A 23,024-nucleotide genomic window follows, 5' to 3' on the forward strand; every position below is an offset into this window, starting at 1 on the left:
CTGATGTTGATCTGGGAGATGACCAGTTCTCTGCCAATAATTAATGCTAGGATCATCTTAGCGTGCAGGGGTTGCCCAAGGGTCACTTTGTCCCAGCAGATCCACCATGTTGTCAGCAGGGCTGTGAACTCCACTAAAATGAGCCATATTTACTGTTCCCCATTTTCCTTCAGGTTGAACTTGTGTGAAAGCCCTGTGTACCTGGTTAGTTAGTCACTCAACAAACATCTATTCAGCACCCACTGAAGGATAAGCACTTTGGTAGCATTGCACTGCATCCATCTGCAGGAATAAAGGCAGTTGGTTTTTTTTTTTTTTTCTGCTATGGATCAGTTCTCCTTCTTATCAGTAGAGCTTAAATTCATTTGCTTCAGACTTATACTCTTGCTTCTCTCAATTTGTGTTTGTGGAGTTACTTTCACCAAAAAGAACATAAATCCTAGATATCTGGTTTTCCATTATTTTGAAGATTCTAATTTCTCCAACAATGCCAAGACATCAATAGGTAACTAGAGCCAGGATGTTGTTTCTGCACAATATTTACAATCCTTATCTCGAGCACCCTCTGGAATCAAAGACATTTTAAGCCCCGGAATCTGTCACACAACGTGTCATACTCAGTAAGTACCCAACTGGTGCTTGCTGTAGTCCATAAAGAAAAAGATGTCTATATTTTCTCCACCCACATACAGGTTTTAAGGATTGAGAGGGTGCCGAAAGAATGATAACATTCTAAGACTTAAGAACACATTTAGCAATATGCAAAGAGTCAAAGAATTTACGGGAAATGACATTCAACAAAAGAAATGATGATTTTGAGTGGTATATCATGTGATTTGGGGGAAGAGTCCTTATAGATTAGATATCTGACTTCTTATTCAGTTCATGGTTACACTTCTTACCAGATATATGATGTCATTGTTTTGCTTTCTGAATGAATATGTGTATATATAAACCCATCCTCCTAAATGAGGTTATATTTTAGTTATTTTTATGCAAATGGTCAGTTCTCTCCACTGAAATAAGTCAAGTCATGAAGGAGAGGGGACAGATCCTAGGGCAAGGGGACCTGAGTTTCAGCCCGAAGGCACAGATTTTACCAGATCTCAGGATGTAATTGAACCTCTTTGTCTCAGATTCCTTGCCTGTTACAAAGGGATGGAAGAAGCTACTTAACCTACCTCTCAGGTAGGGAGAGGTATTGCCATAGTCAGAAAGGATAATAATAAGATAGTACTGTGAAATTTACATAGGCTTATACCAATTAATTGTCATAACTGAGAGCTGGTAATTTCTTTTTTTTTTTTATCATCTTCATTGGAGTATAACTGCTTTACAATGGTGTGTTAGTTTCTGCTGTATAACAAAGTGAATCAGCTATACATATACATATATCCCCATATCCCCTCCCTCTGCGTCACCCTCCCACCCTCCTTATCCCACCCCTCTAGGTGGTCACAGAGCACCGAGCTGATCTCCCTGTGCTATGCAGCTGCTTCCCCCTAGCTATCTATTTTACATTTGGGAGTGTATACATGTCCATGCCACTCTCTCACTTCGTCCCAGCCTACTCTTCCCCTCCCCGTGTCCTAAAGTCCATTCTCTACGTCTGCGTCTTTATTCCTGTCCTGCCCCTAGGTTCTTCAGAACCTTTTTTTTTTTAAGATTCCATATATACGTGTTAGCATACGGTATTTTGTTTTTCTCTTCTGACTTACTTCACTCTGTATGACAGACTCTAGGTCCATCCACCTCACTACAAATAAGAGAGTTGGTAATTTCTTAAATGCCTAGGTACAAAGGAATCATTTGTTGTTATAGTTTACATGTATGTAAGGAGAATAAAAACTGGCTTAGAGGAAAATAAAATCTACTTCTGTGTTAAGGCTGTAGGTAAGAAAATAAAAGGTAAATATCATCCTTTCACATAAACATCCTTCACGGTTAAATAACCACAAAAGCTCACAATACATTAGGTGTTATACTTTATAATAAGTATTTTTATGAAAGGTTTATATTTTCTACATATACATATATAATAAATAAATTCCCATAGAGAGAGGGAGAGAGAATATTACTTTTCAAACTGGTGTTGTATGTTATCTGGCCTTAATTCAGGTAGAATATATACATAAGGAAATCAATTAAAATCACTGACAGAGTATAACTGACAGGAGAGTACCCCTGCCTCTTCAAGGAAGTCCACCTGCTTAGTTTGAGGGCAAATTCACTATCACATGACTACCTACCTACAGTTCATGTATACTGAATAAGTGTCCATTCAGATAAAATCTCCCACCTGAAAATTTTCAAACTTGAAATCTTTAGCCTACAAATCTGGATGAATCCTGGATTTGACTCGGACCTGATTTTGTGTGTGTGTGTGTGTGCGTGCATGTGTGTGTGTGTCTTTGTGTGTGTGTTTAGACATGAGAGATAACAATATTACTCAGTATAGATTTGAAATTGACCTCACATCACTTCTTATACTATATCAGTAACTGAGATTTCACTTGGTCTTAGAAATAGAGACTCCCAGCCTCACACATTCTCAAACTAAAGGCCAGTGAGATCTTTTCACTCAAATGCTTCCTTTCATGGTAACTGTTCACCCCTCCCTTCCTGCCAGACTGGTTTCACTGTCTCTAGAATGGGCCCCTCTCACTTCTGAGCTGGTGCTTTTGTCCGTCTGCCTATAGCACACTCTCCCTGCTCCTGCCCACCTGCCTGAAGCCTGCTTACTATTCAGGATTGCACTGAAACCTGCCTGTAGGGTTGTCTGTCACCTCTAGCCCCCAGTGGATTCCACACTCAGATGGATTACGTCCTCCATCATTTTGGCCCTTTATCTGAAGTGCGTAATTGCTGAATTGCTCCTGTATTGCAGGGTCTATTTCCCTAATGGGGTGACCAGCTCCATGAGAATGCAGGCCAAGCCCTCGATTTCTGCTTTGGCCCTGTGGCAGGGGCTGGCTAGGTGTCATGGAATCCATTCCCTCTACCCTCTAGCCACACAGCTGGACTACATTTCCCAACACCCTTTGCAGTTAGGTGTGGCCATGTGACAGGGGTAGTTCCAGCCGATGGGGTATGAGCAAAAATGATACCCGTCCTGGCCCAGGAATATCTCCCATATGCGGTGCTCCACCCTCTTTCCCCTTCCACCAGTTTGATGCGGCCAACTCAGCACAGCAATCACAGAAGTCACGTGTTGAAGATGGAGCCAGCAGGTAGGAGGAGTCTGGATTTCTGAATAGTCAATGGAAAAGAGCTGCCCTGGGACCAGAAGTACCTCTTTTGGACTTTCCACGAGAAAGAAACCTGCACTGGGTTTGAGCCATTAATCATTTGGGGGTTTGTTTGTTATCAGGATTAATGTTAACTGGCTGCTGTCACCCTTTTCTGAGATAAGCACTCTATAGCAAACAGAGCAGTCACTAAATAAAGACACACATACACACATAAATTCATATGCACACATTATGTATATACACACATTATATACACATTCAGAAACACATATTCACACATGGATTTTCAGCTTCATGGAGAAGAGGCCTACTTTGTGTCACGATGCAGGGGCAGGGGCGAGGAGCTGTGTGACAAGCCATGGTGTAGATCAATCCACAGTCTGAACACACGCCTCACAACAGAGTAAGATACGACCGTCGGCTTTGGGGACCTGGCAATGCCAGAGCCGCCGGGGCCAGAAATACAAGCTGGGGTCATAATTTTTGGTGGATTACTCTGCCTTCAGTCAGCCAGCTCTTTTTTCTATTTTACGGTTTTGAATCTGTAATTCAAGGCCGAGAAGGACTGCACCTGAGACCAGCCGTGCATTATCTGATGGGATGGAGGTGGAGTGGCCCCTTTCACAGTAGCCCGGATGGCTCTGCAGCTCTCCAGCTAATGATGGCAGCCGAGACTGAGACCAAGGTGTGCCTGGCCTTTCAGAGTGGGGCTGGAGGGCTGCTTTGCCATTTTTTGTATCTCTCCTCACTCACGGAGCTGCACTTCTTCAGATGCTTAGCGGAGGCTTGTTGCATTGAACAGAATTCTGCCTTTGGATTTTTGCTCAGTACGGAGGCGATGTCACGACTGGAAGGCAGTGATTGCTGAGGCCAGGGCGACACTGAGTCCTTATTAAGTGACACAAGGTGAGGTTAAAAAGCAGATTATCTGAGAAATGTGGGGAACGTGGGAAACCATACTGGAAAAACCAAGTGAAATAGGGTGATGAGCAGCTTTTGTATTTACTGATGTACTCCCTAAAGTCTGAAAAGAATTGTGTGAAGTTTTTCATTTCAGGATTCCAGATGTAAAGAGGAACATACAGAAAGGATTGTTTGACCATCGCTCCCTTCTCTTCATTCAGATCTGGTGAGAGAATTAAGCTAATGCCATAATCATGCATACGATTATTCTCCCCTCTAACTAAGAAAACCAAATACCTGTAAAAAAGAAATTATGAGAGTGAATATGGCATATATCTGATTAATGGACACCACCAACGTGGGTAATATAGGTTCAGCCACAAAAGGTGAATGTGAATTAGTGTTTTTCATCCGATCTGCTTCAATCCCCTTGATTTACTCAAGCTTGGTAGATGCTACAGTAGCACGATCCTGAATTCTACCCTGTCCTGTTTCATATTCTCTAGAGTTCTTTCTCCCCCCTGTGGAAAAGGTCTCCCAGTCAAATGGGATGGCTTCTCTGCCCCCAATTCTTGAATTCCTATTTTATTTATGAAGTGATGCGTTCTGCTATTGCCAAATGATCTAGGCCTCAACTTCTCTACCGACCACATTTCCCTGAATTCTATTCCTAATGCACTCTACCACCCATCAGAAGGTATTTTTCTACTCTCAAAAAACTGCATGGTAGGGTATTTAGGAGTGGAAAAATTTCTTGGGATTTGCCCACTCACCATTGGTATCTTCAGCCATTCAACACTCTCCCCAAGAGACACAATACCAGCAGCTGCCCCTGGTCACTTCTTGTCTCAGAGCCTATGCTCAACCGCTCTTGCCTGCTCCCTTGCTGAGCGCTGCTGCTCTCACTGCCCCATCTTGGCTGGTTGCTCATTTGTACTTGACCTTGTTTAGGAATCACCCTCCCTCACAGATCTAGTTGTAGGAAAAATGGGGCGTGAGAGGATGGTCGTGTCCTAGGTCTTGAGTGAGTCCCTGGGGTGGGCCACCAAGTGAGGGTCCTTGGCTTCGTGCAGGAAAGAATCCAAGAGCGAGCCGTAGTAAAGTGAAAGCAGGTTTATTTAGAGAGGTACGCACTCCATAGACGGAGTGTGGGCCGTCTCAGAAGGTGGGAGGCGGCACCGAAATGTGGGTGGTCAGTTTTTCCGGGCTGGGTAATTTCACAGGCTAAAGAGTGGGAGGGATTATTCTAGCTATCTGGGGGAAGGAGCAGGGATTTCCAAGAACTGTGGCATCACTCACTTTTTAGCCTAATTTTATGGCTGGCCTCAGAACTGTCATGGCGCCCGCGGGTGTGTCAGTTAGCTAATGCATTACAATGAGCGGATGAGGAGGCTCAAGGTCCACTGGAAGTCAAATCTTCTGCCATCTTGGGCCGGTTCTAACCGGTTCTAACCGGTTTTCGTCGTATCCTGTTCTTCTCAATGTTGTGTCATTCTTTTAATAGTTGTACCCTGCCCCCTTCCTTCCTGTCTCATTGTGGCCTGGATCCTAGGCTGATTTCTTGGATGAAGAATTTACTGCTTCGTCAGCCGTGGCTTTGTTTTCACATTGTCCTGCCTCCACCTTGGAGATCTGACCTCAACTCACAGCTTCCGGAGAGCTTCCTAGAGCCCCACCGCTGCTCCCTCAATTCAGCCCATGCTGGTCCCCAGGCAGTGTGTTTCATCCCCTTTTAACCAAGCACAAGGGAAGCAAGTCTGGAGTACGTAATTCTGAAATCCTATGAGCATCTTTGGATTTTGCCAATTTCATGGCTTTTCCTGTGAGTTCACCTTTCTTGGATATCCTCTGTTACAGGGGTAGAAAACATGTGTGGTGGATTTGGTATATATGTAAGAGACTTGTTCTAAATATGGCTTGAATTAGACATCTCCTTGTTCCTTCTGTTGGGTAATAAGGCAGTTTTCACAGGTATGCACAAGGCTCTGAAAGGAAATCCAAGGAAATGTCCTAAAATGACTCGAAGCCTGATTGAGATAATTTTTCTTTGGAAGCTTTACTCCCCAGAAGATCGTCCAAAAACCCCCCAGTTTTATCTTTCTCACACACTAGACTTACACTTTTATTTACAATTTGCCACACTCAGAAGTGTGATTTTTCATCAGCCCTTCCAAACCCCATCAAGAGATACTGTGGCAGACCCCTAGTTCACATTTCAGAGGTTTCATTCTGTTCCATTAAGAATTTATTATAAAACTGAACATTACATAACTGCGTATTATGTAACTGAGTATTATATAGTCCTTTCTTAGATTCACAAAAATTTGAGCCTAGGACAAAATATTTTTGGATAAAAGCTGATGTTTAATTAATTATGCCATAATTTCCATTTGGGGATACAAAGATAAAACGTAATATCTGCATTCGGTCATCTTGCTGATGCGACACAGAGCATCTCTTTTGAATATTCTCTTAGAGGTCCTTTAAAAAATATGTCCATCAAGATTTGATCTCACTTCAGAGTCTGAAATTTTTATAGCTTTTTTTTTTTTAGCCAACTACACCAGTCCTTGATGCAATTATTATTTTCCCTGACAACGTTCAGACTTGCCCTGCATATCCGTCTTTCTGTGACCCGTTCTGATGCATTCCGTTTCGCTGTGGATGGTGCCTCTGCATATGACATGGCTCTTTTCTACTTCCTCGGGATCCAAGGTTATACATGCTTTTGAAACAATTATTCCACAGCTATATTCAAAACCTTCTTCAAGGGTCCCTGCTGCCATGACAACCAGATTACCCAGTGGCTGCCTAAGGGAGCATTTGGTTTGGTTACTAGGAAGTTTATTTGGGGCTTCTGCAGCTCAGACTGATGACTGGAGTGTCTCAAATCTGTCCTATCTTTTGAAATTCCATTAACAGTGCCCTGAGGTCCTGCTGGGAGAGGACCAGCGAGATGATGGATGAGGATATAAACAGCAGACCTTGCCCTCAGGAGTCTCCACTCCAATTAGTCCAACAAGAAGCATTCGTGAAGCATCTACTATGTAAGAGTCCTGCCTATGAACTATGAACAGACTCAAAGAAGCCCGTTAGTGGAGCCTATGATATGAATGAGGTGCCCGGACACACAGATGAGAAAAAAACAGAACAGTTTTAAGGCAGGATATGCAAAAGAGGTCATGGTACAGGAAGAGTGATACGGAGACGGGGCGGTGAGGGTAGGGGTCAGTGTGGCAACACAGTTAAATATAAATAAGATAATATTCTGTGCAATAAAGATTCAGGCCATACGGGCTTAGGTCTCCCTGTCAAGCTCCCAAATCCCTTGGTCTCTTTACATAAAACAAACAAAAAGGAATCAGAAGTATTTAATATGTAACAGCAAAGTGACAGGTGTTGGGAAACAGGATGTATGGTAAGGGCTTCAGCTCACTCAGACCTGGGAAAAGACAGTTCCTAAGAGTGGTTCACACCTGCCTCCCAATCCTAAAACTCTTTGAAGCTTCTCTTTTGTCTTTTTCTGTGACTCTGATCTGAGAGAGGAAGTGATTCAGCACAGTCTGAGCCTATTCTGGGATCTAAGAGATACAGAAGTGCCTTGAAATTTCCATTTTTATCACTAATTACTTTAACAGGTACTTTAATAAGTGCTTTCCAATTGCCCCTGCTGTTTTGTAAAATTATCTACACTGCATTTTATATTTTTAATCAAGCTTGATTTTTGAAAACTCTCCTGGATTTCTGAAGCCTTTTGACTTTTACATGTGGGGGAACAAATTTTTCCTCTGATTTCACGGAACTAAACGAATTAGGGAGAAAAACAACTTGACCTTCTATTTTTACCGGACCTATTGGAAATAGCATTGACGGTCACTGGAGTCCAGTGCACTGTTTATTAGGAAGAAATGATTTACCTCCTGCCCTATGGGGGAAGAAGGGCACTGAGTGGAGTCCCTTCCCTGATCTTATCTCATGAATCCTCATGCTATTGTGTGGAAGAAGCTAAGATCTTAATTTTTACGGATGAAGAACTCAACCAATACTAAGGATGGTATCCAGCGTCACAAGGCTATATTCCAGTAAGTGGCAGAACCAGGATTCTCTCCCAGATCTGCCAACTGCTAAGTCCAAACTCTACCACATTCTGTTCACTTTTCCCCTGAAGGAAGGAAATTGATATCCTCATTGGTCTCTTTTGCGAGATGAGTTGCTTATTTCTGCCGAAGTGCTAAGCCCCCACAATTTGGGTCACTCCCATTAAGTGAACTATGTTGCCTTGGGAACTTTCCTGCCCAGAGCCTTTCTCAGAGGCAGATAAGCCATAACGAAAAAGAAATAATCATAACAACAACAGCTGTGACCACCGAGCTCTTTTTAGCACTAAGTATCTACTTCATGCATATTATCCTTGTAAATCCTTATCACAATTCACAGTAAGGGCTGTTATTATCCCCATTTACAGGTGAGGAAACTGAGGCACCGAGCTAAAAATATTGTCTAAGGTCATATAAACCATATTTAAATCCCAGGCAGTCTGACTGCAGAGTTTATGTCGTTAATTCTACAATTAAACCTGGTTAATGATAGCTTGGTAGAAGCAACTTACTAAAATAACAGTATAAGTTAATTAGACAAGATAAACTATGTAGAATTAGAAAGAGAAATAACTCTAAGTACAATGTGATATCTTCACTCACTCTGCTTAAACATAAATCATTCATTTATTCAAAAACATACTTTCCTTATGAGGATGATTATTGTTGATAATATTTTTGTTATCGGTGATGTTTCCTTCTTAGGTCTCTACATTGTTTTCAGGGAAACGCAACTCTATATAAATATTTGGATCTCACTGAAAAATAAAACTGAAGAAAACAGCAAGCATTTATAGAGTGCTTGCTACATGCCTTGCTAAGGCAAAAAAAAAAAAAAAAAAAAAGACATTATTTTTTTCTTATTTAATCCTCAGGATCACCTAACAAGGTAGAATCTATTATGAGCTCCACTTTTCAGATGAATAAACTGAGGAACAAGAGAAGTTAAGGAGCTTCAGGTCAGGGATCTGAACCTGGGCACAGACTTCAGGGCCTCTCATGACGTCCTCTGCCACCATGTCCTCTAATCCAGGGTACAATGATGGACAAACGCAGTCCCTGCCGTTAAGGTGCTTGTGGGACAAGCCACCGGGCACCCTCAATGTCACGTGCCACGGAAAACTCAGCAGGGAGCTCTGGGAAGGCTTTTCCTGGGAAGCGATAGGTTAAGTTGAGATTTCATGAACAAGAACTGATGATTCAGGGGAAGAAACCAAGAAAGGAAAACAGGGCTTTCTGGGCAGAACCTGTACAAAGGTCCAGAGATGAGAGAGAGTGACATTTTTCTGCATATGGCTCAGCAAGACGACAGAGGCGAGTTCAAAAGGAGGAGAGCGGGGAGAGGGATGTCTCAGCAACAAGGGACCTGCGGCAAGTCACACGGTGGGTGAGAAAGTAGAGAGGCTGGGATTTGAACCCATCACTCTCTCCAAAATACAAGTTTCCTCCCCTCTTCTTCTGCCCACCACACATTTTTTTCAAATGCTGAACTTGGCTGTGGGCCTCCATGGCCCTTAGGTACGTAAACAAGCACTGGAAGAAGAGACAGGAAGGGTCCCTAAGCACATGTGAACACAGAGGAAACACCCACAGCTTCTAGCCTTCTCTTCATGCTTCTTCCTGAAAGGGGTGCCAGGGGTTTCCAACCAGGGTCCTCACTCACGCCGCATGCTAGGGCTGTGCAAAGAGCTGCCTGCATCCCAGAGATCTCTAGTCACTAATCCTGAAGAACTAGAGTGGCTCCTCCTGTGATGCCAGAGTGTTCTATGATTATCCAGGCTGCCAGTAGGAAGCCAGACCTGGGTCCGGCTCTGTTCTTGCAACTTCGATGAGGAGACATTAACATCAAATGACTATTGTTTGACACTAGAAGAGAATCTTCTAGGAAGAGAAAGTGCCTTGTCAGTGTTTTGGAGAACCCCCCCCAAAAAAAAAAAATCCTGCAGAATTATTTATAAGATGGGTGCCACCTGCCATGATTAAAGGAAAGATGAGAACAAACTGAAATGCAGAGTTTGGGAGATTACATAACCACTGGGACCTTCACAGGCTGTAAGAGTCACTCTCACAGTCTTTCCCTGCAGGGAGTTTGGGGTAAGACATAGATGAGAGCGTTGATGAAGATGACTTCTGTGATGAGCCCTCATCTGTATTTTACAGCCCGAAGTCCTGGTTCTAGTGGGACAAGTTGCTGGAGAGTCCAATTCATTTCACAACATTTGTGAAGACATGTCAAGTAAAGGCAGTTTCTGGCTGAATGTTCGGCGAAGGCCTGTAGCCTCAGCTCCTTTGATAGTTAATATGAAGTTGTTGTTATCAGGGTTTCAGACTCATGACTTCGGTTGGCTTTATAGGCTTTGTTGCTCCAGATCTGAGTCACAGTTTCTCTGTAGCTCCATCCCCACAGCAGTTTTTTTTTTAAAATCCACTCTTACTTTACCCCATGGTAAGGAATGCCTCAGGGTGTTATAAACAATCAGTTGAAAACTGTTATTTATGTAGCTTCCTAATAGCAACTTGAAATATAGGGCATAAAATTACTAGCTTACAATATTGTTCAATATTAACAGTGGGAAGGGTAATATGTAAAACAGACATTAAAGGATTAGCTGTAAAATACATTTCACTGAGCTAAGTCATTTCTTGGCAAATGGTAGTTTCCAGCTATTAACGTAGGATTTATCAAGTCGAGTGGATTTATTTTTATTTTTCTGTCAGTTTGCTAAATATATTCTATGTTTAAATTTCAATTTTGTGTGTGTGTGTTTCAAGCAAATTAGGAGCAGCTGCTGAAAACAAAATCTGAGCTAGAAATGACACCAGAATTTCAAGTCAAAACTGCTCCTCGATTTCCCCAGCAAATCCTCTAGTAAGTTGACTAAAGATTCAGCTGTAACATCCAAGAGAAAAGTACATGATATGATATTACAGACATCTGTATGACAGATTAGGGGGTTTACAACTGCATCAGAAAATTCAGTAAAAAGGCATATCCTCCACAAGACATAAAACAATGCTTCTACCATTTCTGCTTGAGACTCAGCAGGCACAGAACACTTTGTTCTCATCAAGCATGTTCAGTAAACACTAGGAATTTGTGAACCAGGCACCCAGAAAGAAGGTCGAAAGAGAAATTCCTAATCTCCTAGGGTGGAAATTGTGAAGTATTAAATGGATATTTGATGCATAAATACAAATAACATAATCTCTCTATTTTCTCTTCTGAGACAGTCACCAGTTACCATAATCCTAAAATTATTCTGTGTTCTCAAATCCCTACAGATTTATTGATTTTCATAAATTGCTTTGACGGAAACTTTCTTAAAAGATGCGAACTAATCTTTCTCTGAGCTTCCTTTCATGTGATAACGTGTGCAACATTTTCAATCTCAGAGAATGCCAAAAGCGAGTTCTTATTTTTCAGAGGAATTGGCTAGAGATCTATAAATAACTGTTACAAAGAAATTAGTTATAGATCTATAAATATTACAAAGCATTACAGAGACAAGAAACTGCCCTGAGACTCATTTGTGAAACTATGGGAAAGTTCAAATTGCCAAGAAGTAATTATTATTTAGAATTCAGGATCCATTTTGAACACTTGTTACTAGTTAGCTAGTTTTAAAGATAATAATTTTCTTCTCAGACTGTAAGTTGGAAAACACAAATATTTCTCCTCAAATGCCCCATGTTAATAATTCCAGGGGCTTCAAATCATTTATTCCATATAAATCTCTGTTTTCTTGTTCAGCTGTTTTATGTGGGATGCTGTAGTTCTTTTCATAAATACTTTTCTATTGATCGAAAACTAATGAAATAAGACACTCTCTAACTTGAGTGCATAAAAGTATCGTCATTGTGTTAAGATGTGAATCACTTATTCAGAAAGCTGGTGGTTGAGTCACGGAAGGTATCTCGTCCAGTGTGTCATCAAGTGTGAAGTTCAGGTCCATGAGCCACGTTCACTGTATTACTGAAACACCTCAATTAACTGGAATCCAATGGACCCAAACCCTTGATTCGTTGGCATATTTAAAACAAAGAAGATAATAACTGCGAAGTCAGCTGTTCAACATTCAGTATAAATCCTGGGTTCAGGTTCACAAATTAGCTACTCTCCCAGACAGCACATGGCCCCAGGTGTTATACTGCTTGGGTTCAGATTCTGGCTTTGTGTGGCTTGGGGCAATTACTTCATCTTTTAAGTCTTAGTTTCCTTCATAGGTAATAATAACAATATTAGTTCACAGGAGTTTATTGAAGGCTGGATGCTCAAGAGAAGAAACTCCCGAATTTATAAGGCTGTGATAGGGACTCCATTCATTAAAATGCTTGGGACGTATTAAATGCTCAATAAATGTTAGCTTTTTTCAGGACCAGTGACATAATTTGTGGAGCCCAATGCAGGGGCCCATTTGTGAAAAAGACATTAAGAATTTCAAGATGGTGACAGAACAGCATTAAATCAAGCACAGGGCCCTTCTAAGCCCCTATGTGATTGCACAGGTTCACACCCACGAAGTGGGCCCTGGATATCACCTTCTCTGACAATCATTAGACTCTGAAAGACACCCCTTAATCACACAAGGATCTGATTTGTTACCTTTACTAACCTAACTGGGGTAAAAGTGGAATTTTGAATTTTAACCTAATTTTTCAATAACAGAGTAGTATGCTTTTTCCCCCCTGTCTATCCTCAAGTAGTGACACTTGCCTGCCCCTGCAAACAGTCGTGAAACAGCTTCCTAATATGAGAATCACCTCCACTGAAGAACCACCGTTTTGGTAGCACATAAGTAATGACCATTTGAAACTCCAGAAAGTGTCAACAGAGGGTACCTGACGGAGGTAGAAAAAATACATATAGCGGGCCTCCCTGGTGGCGCAGTGGTCGAGAGTCCGCCTGCCGATTCAACGGACACGGGTTCGTGCCCCGGTCCGGGAGGATCCCACATGCCGCGGAGCGGCTGGGTCTGTGAGCCATGGCCGCTGAGCCTGCGCGTCTGGAGCCTGTGCTCCGCAACGGGAGAGACCACAACAGTGAGAGGCCCGCGTACCACAAAAAAAAAACAAAAAAAAAAACAAAAAACATATCGCAAGGAAAAGTCAGTTTTGTCAATTCGAAGTCACAGTTGCTTTACAATCAGAATGCCAGGAGCGACTTCAAAGTTGCTGCCTGTTTTCATGTATCCCCTTTTCTGTCCCCACAGGACGGCCACCCATGCCCTGAAAGGAAGTCCTGCCTAGACAGGAAATCTGGGAGGAGTCTCCTGCTAAGGCAGCAAGATGGCCCCAGGTGGCAGTGGGCAGAGCGACATTTTATATTCACATTCTTCTTTCTTTGCCCACCCCACTGAATCCCTGCCCTACTCCTTAGCAGCTCCACACGCCTTAATGCTCCCTGGTTTTCTTGATCCTGAAATTCACTTGCTGACGCTTGTCCTGTTGCTGTCCATGGTCCTTAACATGACACAGGGTTGAGGACCAGTTCTTAGTAAAAACCCTGGACAGACAATCGATAAAGGTGTATAAAATGGCAAATGATGACTTCAGAATTCTATCCCATATAACGTTTCCTGAGAACTGACAGTTTCCTTTGCTACTGCACTCTCTAGACATGGCCTCCCGGAGGTACAATAAATAAGTGCACTAAGTTTCTCCTGCCCCCTCCCTCAACTGCCATGACTAACTATAAATTACCGGTTACAATAACAACTGTTACTATATTACACCACATGGTACTGGTACCACATATCTTACAATATGAAAATCCTTTAACAATCTGTCTCTAATTAATTTTAGCCTGGACCCATTCGGTCACGTGCCACCAAAGTACCGTGTAGCCTGCTGCTCGTCAATGGAGTGACTGTGAGAGTCTTCAATTCCCTTTCACATTTACCTCTTTGATTTGTCACTAGACCCCAGAATCATCTGAAGGGATTGGGCAGCTCTCAATCCGATCTCATTATTGACATTTATGTTGATTGATGTTGGCTCTTACAGAATTGGAATCTGCAGATCAATTCTCTGATTAGATTCTCACTGCTGCCATAATCATTTTATCACATGGGCTGCTGCTATCAAATGCTGCTTTATCACTACGAAACGGGGCAAGCTAAAACAGTTTCTCTACTATGCCACAAGAAATAAGACATTCTCCTGGTTTTAAATCTTCCTTTTCTCAAATGTGAAGAAAGTTCCTGATAATTACATTCCTATAGGAGTTAATCTGAAGTTACTGTCCCTTAAAACCATGTTCCATGGGGGAACCAATGTTGAGTCCTAAGGCAAATATATGCAAGACTCCTTGAAACCTGTTTTCCTTTCCTCTCAGAGAGTTTCAGATGTCAGATTATAAAGCAGGTACCTCTGTGTGGTGACCGTGGCCAGTTGGGTAGAGCCAGTGAAAATGTCATTGTCTCTGGTAGGGTCTCAACACCTGCCCAGGAAGCCTTGTATGAAGGCGGAGAAACAAACCTTTCAAGGTGCTTCTAGCCCTACACTGTTATTAGTTGTAAGAGGGCCAAGAAAAAAGCAGTGTGGCTGTCACCAGACGACCCACAGACTCAAACTCGGGGTATATGCTCCGTTAAGAAATGATCAGGAGTGACATCAAATATGAAGTACAGTCATCCAAATATTTTCTAAAGTCTAATATTAAACTCTGCACTTATTCCACTGGGAGGAATGAGTAGTTACAAGGACAAATAATTGTCCTTGTAACTACACAGACATGCAATTCCCAGGAAACAGAAAATACAGATTCTCAGGGCTTGTTAATTCCATGGATAGAATTCAGAGCATTCGTGAACTCTGAGGAAGAAAAGGCAGCTTTAGTTCCACTAAACTTGAACGAAAATTTAGCCTTTCCTTCAGCTACAAATGCAGACATCAAACTTCAGTGGTATCAACTGGTGACTTCGTCACTGACAGAAATCACAGACATCTTCATGTCACATTACAGTTTTTGAAAATATCTCTAGAAATTTCATATTGGAATCATCACATAAAAAATAACTTAGAACTTCCATTTGAGGTTGTTATTTTATGCTTCAGAAATGACGCACATGTATTACTATGTCATATATGTTTTCAATATTTTAGCAACTGGACCTCAATATAATCAGTTTCCTTTATAATCTTATGTCATCTATTTTACACGTTGCAAAACATTATTCTGACAAGGGGACCACAGGCTTCTATGATCTTACACAATGAACCATGGCTAAAAAATATTTATGAACACCATTACTTGACTGCTCCCCGACCCTCCACGTCACGTTGCATGTGACATGGAGACCTCTCCCGGCTCTGACTTTCCACACATGTGAACAAGGATGGGCGGATTTCTTCTCTTTTTTTTTTTTTCGCGGTATGCGGGCCTCTCACTGTTGTGGCCTCTCCTGTTGCAGAGCGCAGGCTCCGGACGCGCAGGCTCAGCGGCCATGGCTCACGGGCCCAGCCGCTCCGCGGCATGTGGGATCCTCCTGGACCGGGGCATGAACCCGTGTCCCCTGCATCGACAGGCGGACTCTCAACCACTGCGCCACCAGGGAAGCCCGGATGGGTGGATTTCAGCCATCCTGATTCCTGTCATTTACCTCCAGAACCTGGAGGCATTGGCACCGGTTGGGCAAGGACCTTCCATTAATTTCAATCTCCACCAAAATAAATGAGTTTTCTTTTCATTGCCAAGCCAAGCTCTTCAGCTATGATTGTTATGTATTGTTCCAGTCGAGACCTTAATGGCATTTTAGCCCTGTGGTGGGCTCACAGAGAAACGATTTTCAAACTTCAAAAGGCCACTTAAACGTGTGCAGATGTCTGGAAAATTAATACTAACTCTCACCCTTTGCCTGTAGGAGGCAAAGAAGAGACAACGTTCAATAAAGATATTAGAGATCGATACACGGTCATAAAGCAAAGTGCTGTCCTTCCGGGAAGCACCAGTGGTGAGAAGTGAGGAATCCAAAAGTGCTTTTGAAAACACTTTCTCATTAGATTTTTTTGTCAAAGTCATTCACTTAATCTGTTAAAGATTTAAAGAGAGAATGGGGATGGGATGGAAGGTGGAAGGAGAGAGAAAGATAAAGATAACTTTCTGCCGTCCTACTTCAACTTAGATGTTCAAGGTCTAGAGTTCTCAAGAGTGGAGGCATTCATTCATTCACAAGACAGAACCTGAATTTGTCAAGGTTAATGTTAAGCAGGTTACAGTTTCTAACGTGTTTTGCATTCTGAGAGACTTCAGCCACATTATGTAAAATTCTCAGGATAGGGAAGTAGTCTCATAGCTAGTTCCAAGGCTTTCATAAAGTTTTCAGAACCGCAGTATATTCTCTTCTCTTCCTTCATTTTATTTCCAACAGATTTTCTTCTGTACGTGTCCCAGGTACCCCCAAAAGGCATGAAAACCAGACTTAAAAAAAATCACAGAATGGGGGCTTTGTATTTTTATTAAAGGATTTCTTTTAGAGAGTTCTTCAGTTTGGAAAGGGGAAAGAGAATGAAAATGTGGTAAAAGACATTTTTAGCAGGTTTTCTTTTTTCAGATGGATGGAGCTGACTGTGGGAAGTTCACTGGGAACTCTTAAGGAAGTATTAATATGGAATCATCTCTCTAGATAACCCTTCATAAGAAAACCTGAAAACATTCACAGATTGCAGGTAACACATCCTTTTCAATTCAAGAATAAGCAAGACTGTATTAGTAGGGACTGCACCTAGCTATAAGAAGCAGATACATTGACTTTCAAGGGCTTAAACATACAGGTGTTTGTTTTCTCACACATCAAGAAGTCCAGCGGTAGGCGGTTTGAGATTTGGGGGGTTGTTTGTTACTGCATTACAACCTAGTTTATCCTGACTGATAAAGTGAGCCAACATGAAACGCCAACCAAAAGGACCAAAACAAAAAGTAGTCTAAAACAGGGTCGTGTATTAGAAATCTCCAAATCATATTTTAATGATATTGGAGTGTTTGTAACACATCCTTTTGAAGGGGATCTTTTTCTTTTGAAGTTCAGAACATATAAGGACAGTCTCAGGATTGCATTCAGCTACAAAAAAAAAAAAAAAAAAAGGAAAGCTTGACTTACAGTGTCGTAAGCCTACAGGGGCTTATATTTCTCACATAGCAAGATGTCCGGAGGTAGGCAGTGCAGGGCTGGTGTAGCAGTTCATTGAAATCATCAAGGAACCAAACTCTTCCCATCTTTTGGCTCTGTCATGGTTTTTCTTGGCGGGGGGCGGCTGGGGAGTTCATGCCAAGGTGGCTGCTACGTATGCTGGCATTGCCTCCATCTTCCAGATGGGAAGAAGGGATAAGCGTGAATGAAAAATACCACAGCTGTGTCCAATCCCCTTTATCCAGAAAGCCAAAGCTTTCTGGTAAGTCCCCATTGCAGAGTTCCATTTAGGTCTCACAGGCCAGAACCAGGACCATGTAGACTCTTCGAGGAGAAACAGAAGCTGAAAAACAGTGTATATGGCTTTCTAGTTTCTGAAGTAGAGGAAAGAAAGGAGAAGGATGTGACTGAGTGTGGTGGTCATGACCGCTGCTCGTCAAGTATGTCTAAGTCTCTCTCCTACTGGGAATGTGTCGCCTTGTGTTTCCCGACCCCTTGGTGCTTGGGTGGGGCCATGCGACTAGCTCTGGCCAGTGAACTGTGAGGGTGGTGCTCCAAACCAGAGTGCTTTTAACAGTGAGGTGTGGTCTCCCAGAACCCTCTTCTTCCTGGCCTGGCGACTAGCAATGTTTGAGATGGTGTATGCTCCATCAGTCATATCTCCTGAGTGTCTAAGAGGCGCAGAGCTCCCCTGCTGACCCACGAGGGCCACGTAACATGAAGAAGAAATGAATCTTGATGTTTGAAGCCACAGAGATTGTGTAATTGCTTGTTACCACAGCATAACCTAGCCTGTCCTGACTGATTCAATGCGTCAACCTGAAATGTCAGCCAGAAGGAACAAATTTGAGAGGCAAAAGCAGTCTCAGGAAGGCCAATGTATTAGCCATCATGGAACCTGGTATCAGTGGGATGATATCCCGAAGCCAACTTTCTCGACCTCAAGTGCAGTTAAGTGGACTTTAATTCATAATGTGAAAGCCGTCCTTGTACTACCCACAGGACACAGACAAATTATCCCTCTCTCCTGTGTCTCTACATAGGTGAGTGGCTAATGAACCAGAGTATGTTCAAGGTAAGCCACCAAATTTAATATGAACTTCCAGGATGACCATCCACAAACATTTAATGCATGATAATGAAGATGGCATAGTTTAGGACAAGCCTAGTTAATGATACAATTCACATGTCTGCCTTGCTGAGCCTGCCCTTAAGAAGAAGAAGAAAAAAAAGAAAACCCAGGCAGGGGCGAGGTGACTTAAGAGTTAAAGCATTAATGACCTCTTCAGTTACATTAAAGATCTGATTTTATCTCTAAATATAGTATTTCACATCCTCAGCAAAGTCAACAGAAATTCATTCAATAGTGACGGGGCTCTTCCATAAGGACCCCAAAGGTACCAGCATCCAACCAGTGTAACAGAGGGCAAATCAGATGGGGGAGGAAAGGGAACACTAGTAGAATTCAATACAAAGGAGGTGGACTGCTTGACTTGCCGTTTCAAGTTTCACTGTTGCTCACGTTTCACTTTTAACTACTATCCTTGGGCTGATCATGGGACGGGAGAGGCGAGCCACATGGATTTATGCCAGCAAGATGGTTGGTTCCACAACAGATGGTAACACAGAATCTTACGCAACATACTCATGTGCTAAAAACCGCTTAACATAACTTGAGTTAGGTTCATCTGGTTTGAAATGCGTGCAGAGTGGGGTGTGCGGCAAAGGGGACAGTAAATGGCTCCAAGTGTGACTGCTGATTCGGTCCTTTCTGGCAGTCACGCTCTAGTTCTCACTCGCAAAGGTCAAAGGAAGACCACTGTCACGTAATGCTACACTTCCCTGGAGTTTTTAATTGCTCATTTAACAGGAGGGATGAGATCATTCATCTCCTCCTTTTGTAAAATCCAAGTATGGATTGCTTTCTACACTCCCTGAATGTGTACATGTCTCATTTTTTCTTTTGGTGCTTTTCATTTCAAGTGTCAGTTTTTAAAGCAAAAAATAAATATTACGTATTTAGGGATATCAATAGTTGCGGTGATGGTTACAGTTTCTTTTCGAGATTTCAATGGATTCCCACCCTACCATAAAAAGGATAATAAACCCTTTCAATCTTTGAATCATTTAATTTTATGTCTTCTTTTGGTATTTCATTTGGGAGTTATGGCGTGTGAAATATGCACCATGATGAGAAAACAATTAGGCAGCACACCTGTTGTTTATTCACACTGTGTTCAGGGAGGGCCTGCTGGAGCTGTTATTTTATTCCACAGCATGGTGTCAAGCAGGGGGCTTTCAGAGGTGACCTGATGACACCAGATTCTACTTTTATTTGTATTACATGCCTTGGGCCTTGCCCTCCTGTTGGAATGATTTTTGCTTCTCACGTCAGAATCCTGTTTGTAACCCACAACAGCAGTCAGTAAGATTTTCAGGTTTAAAAGAAAAATTAGAGTTCAGATGTGCTACAGGAGTGAGTAGTGAGAAAAATGATAAAAGTAGCAGAGACAATGATCCCTTATTGAGTATCAACTGTGCCCAGGTAAAACACGAAGTTTAGAGATAAAGAAATGGGGAGAAAAACAGGCCATTCTAGGTTTGTCCATAATACAGGGGAAGAAATGTTCTGTTTGCTCCCCCTTCTGTTAACAGACTGTGGTGGTAGAAGGAAGTAATACACGTTAAAGAAAATTTAAACTCTGCTTAAAATTTTGATTGGGGGCACATGAAGCCAATAACAAAAAATTGTAATTTCACAGCTTTGGCCAGTTCTCTGGGTGGGTATCTGGGGGTGACGGACTATTTTATTTAAGACAATGGTTCTCAATCTATCAGACCTAATGTCCCTTGGAAACACATGTATTTTAAAAAAATTCCCCATTTACTGTTTACCAATGATATTCATAGGTAGTATAACCCACTGCACAGAAAAAAGAAAAATTAACATAGCAGGCTTGGCTGCCATCTCTTGAAAGGCCCACTTACAAGGGCGGGTCTGAGCTGGCGTCTGGATTTTGGAGGGCTCCCACCGCCGTAGCTAATCAGAGTGGCTCACTGTGCCTAAGCTGCTTGTACAAATGATGTGGTTTGTGCTGAACGCCTGCTTTCCTTCTGGGAGTCTAGAATTTTGATACATGCTGGGTAAAGGGTGCCTATGTGACCAGCCCTTAATAAAAGTCCTGGGCACTGAGGCTGTACCGAGCTTTCCCGGTAGACGACACTCCACACATGCTGTCACAACCCAATGCCTGTCCTGTGTGACTCTAATAGGAGAGTCTGGAAATCTCGTGGCAGGTCTCCAGACTCACCCTGTGCACCTTGATCCTTCACCGAGTTTGCTTTGGATCCTGTCACTGTAATAAATATATTACTTTCAAAAAATATAATGTACAAACTCGAACTCACAGAAAAGGAAAAAAAAATGTAATTTAGGATAAACAATATGCTTTTCGATATGCAAATGCTCAGGCGTTACTCCCTTGCGGGATACAATAAAGTGGCCAGATGCTTGCCCAGTGGAGTCACCACCAATGAAACAGCCATAAATACAGACTCTTCCTGGTTTCTTGTCCTGGAAGTTCAAACACAGTGAGGGCCACTGCAATCAATGATGTGCCTTCCTGCGACAGTGAACAATTCTGGGTAAAGTTTAAAAGAAAACAAAGTTCAGTTTTTCTTGAAGAATGCTGAGAAAATTCAGCTTCTATTAAAACCATGCCCCCAATACTTTGAGTTTCTACATGACATGGTGTCAGGTTCTGTGCTCAGATGATCACGGGCACACATGAAGGCCTGGCGGGAACTCTGAGGCAGTGAGGTCCAAGGGACCAGGTCTGGCATCCTTGTCTCCAGTCCCTGAAACGTCAGTAGTGCTTCCCAAACATCGTGTCATCCAACAAGAAGCCCCAGATACCCCCTTTCCAAGGTGTAGGACCACCCCGTTCAGAACTAATGGTCTTTGAGAACGTGTGAATGAAACTAGGAGGCCCATAAGCAGGGCCTGCAGCAAATCTGAGATCAGGCAGGTGGAGGTAACAAGAGTTAATCGCACAAAGGGATAAAACAAAGAAAGTAGGAGTCTCCTAGTAGCTGAGAGCAGACCTCAGTTCAGCTTAGTTCAACAAACCTTTCGTGAGCATCTGCAATGCAGTGGGTGCTGTGCAAGGTGGGAAAAGACAAGGCAAGAGAAAAGGGCAGGGAGGAGAAAGTGCTTGTATTCAGAGGCAAACAGACACTCTGGTATCCCCAGAGGTGCTGATACATGAGAGACCGCTTCTCATGCATGAAAAGACCACAAAGAGAGAGTGGAAAATCTCAACTGTCATTCAGCTGGGGACAGAGTGTGGAGGTACAGTCATATAAAAACAATGACAACGGTAACCGTCAAAATGAAGGCCCAGCCACTGTGTGTCAGGCCTGATCCAGGTCCTTATGTGTTATTTCAATCCTCACAACACCCCTATGAGGTGGATGTGGTTATTAGTCCCATTTTACAGATGAAGAAACAGAGGCAGAGAAAGGTAAAATAACTTGCTCAAGGTAAAAACTTAGACAGTCTGACTCCAGAGTGCACGCTTATAAGCTCTATGCTATGAAGAACGATTCAGTGAGAAGCAGTTACAATCACACCAAAATGTTGCTAGGATTTTCTGAGTCTCTGTTGACTCATGACCTCAAAGTCTCCTGTTTACTGATTCTTGTTTTTGAATGAAGGCCTCTATGGTAAGGTTTAGATATACTTCAGCTGGATTTCTGAGATTTGATAGCACTGTCACTTGGGTTTTACAAAGCCCAAGGTTGACCCTGTACCTGTTTTCAGTTTAGAGAAACACTATGGTATAGTTGAGACATAGGCTTTGAAGTCACACTCAGGTTCAAATCCAAGTTGAGGGATCTGCCTGATTTATTTATCACTTACAAAACAGAAATACTTCCTCATCGTATGTTATGACGATAAATGGAGAGGCTGCGGGTAAACTTCTTAGTGAGGTGTGTGGAGCACAGAGAGTTCACGGTACACAGCTGTTATCATCACGACTCTCCTCAGACAGACAGTGCGCATGTGCGGTCCAGGCCCAGGAGGTGACCATTTCTCTCAGGTGACCCCTCCTACAGCCTTCTTTCCACAGGTAACCGCTGGCTCAGTGCATGACAAAACCGAGAAACAGGGGTTTCCTGCTGGCATTTTCCTGTCCAACCTTCCCTCAGGGTCCTGCCTTAGATGCCCAGACCCCCGGTGCTTTCCTAGGGCTCCCCATCTGAGGCCTGTGTGGGTGTGGTCTGGGCAGTGCTCTGTATGACAGGTCTCTCCTCCCACTTTTGGTTTCCAGAAGTAGTGTGGTGTCATCTCAGCTCTCAGCTAAGAGACCTCATATCTTACAAAGGAAATGAGATGGGACCCTGAGATAACAACTAACCAGAGAAAAGCATTTATGAACATTCCTTTATAATTACTAAAAAAATGACACAGTCAGCTCACCAAATGAAGAAAATGTCAGCCATTTTTGACTTAAGTACTAATAGTAATATTGGTACAATGCAGTTAGTTTCCATTCATTTGATATCAAAAGAGAATAAAAGCATGGCCTTTGCAGTGAAATAAGGCCTGAATTCTGGGCCTGTGAACTAAATGCCTTTGGGAG

The 23,024-nt window shown here is 42.6% G+C and overlaps 1 protein-coding gene across 1 annotated transcript in view; it reads right to left on the reverse strand.

The window, feature by feature from the left end:
• Positions 1–23,024, reverse strand: part of NCKAP5 (NCK associated protein 5) — a 971,312-nt gene that overhangs the window by 111,328 nt on the left and 836,960 nt on the right. The window lies entirely within an intron of this gene.

This window comes from Leucopleurus acutus (assembly GCF_964270905.1).
Source record: "Leucopleurus acutus genome assembly, chromosome: 6".
Taxonomy (NCBI): Eukaryota; Metazoa; Chordata; class Mammalia; order Artiodactyla; family Delphinidae; genus Leucopleurus; species Leucopleurus acutus.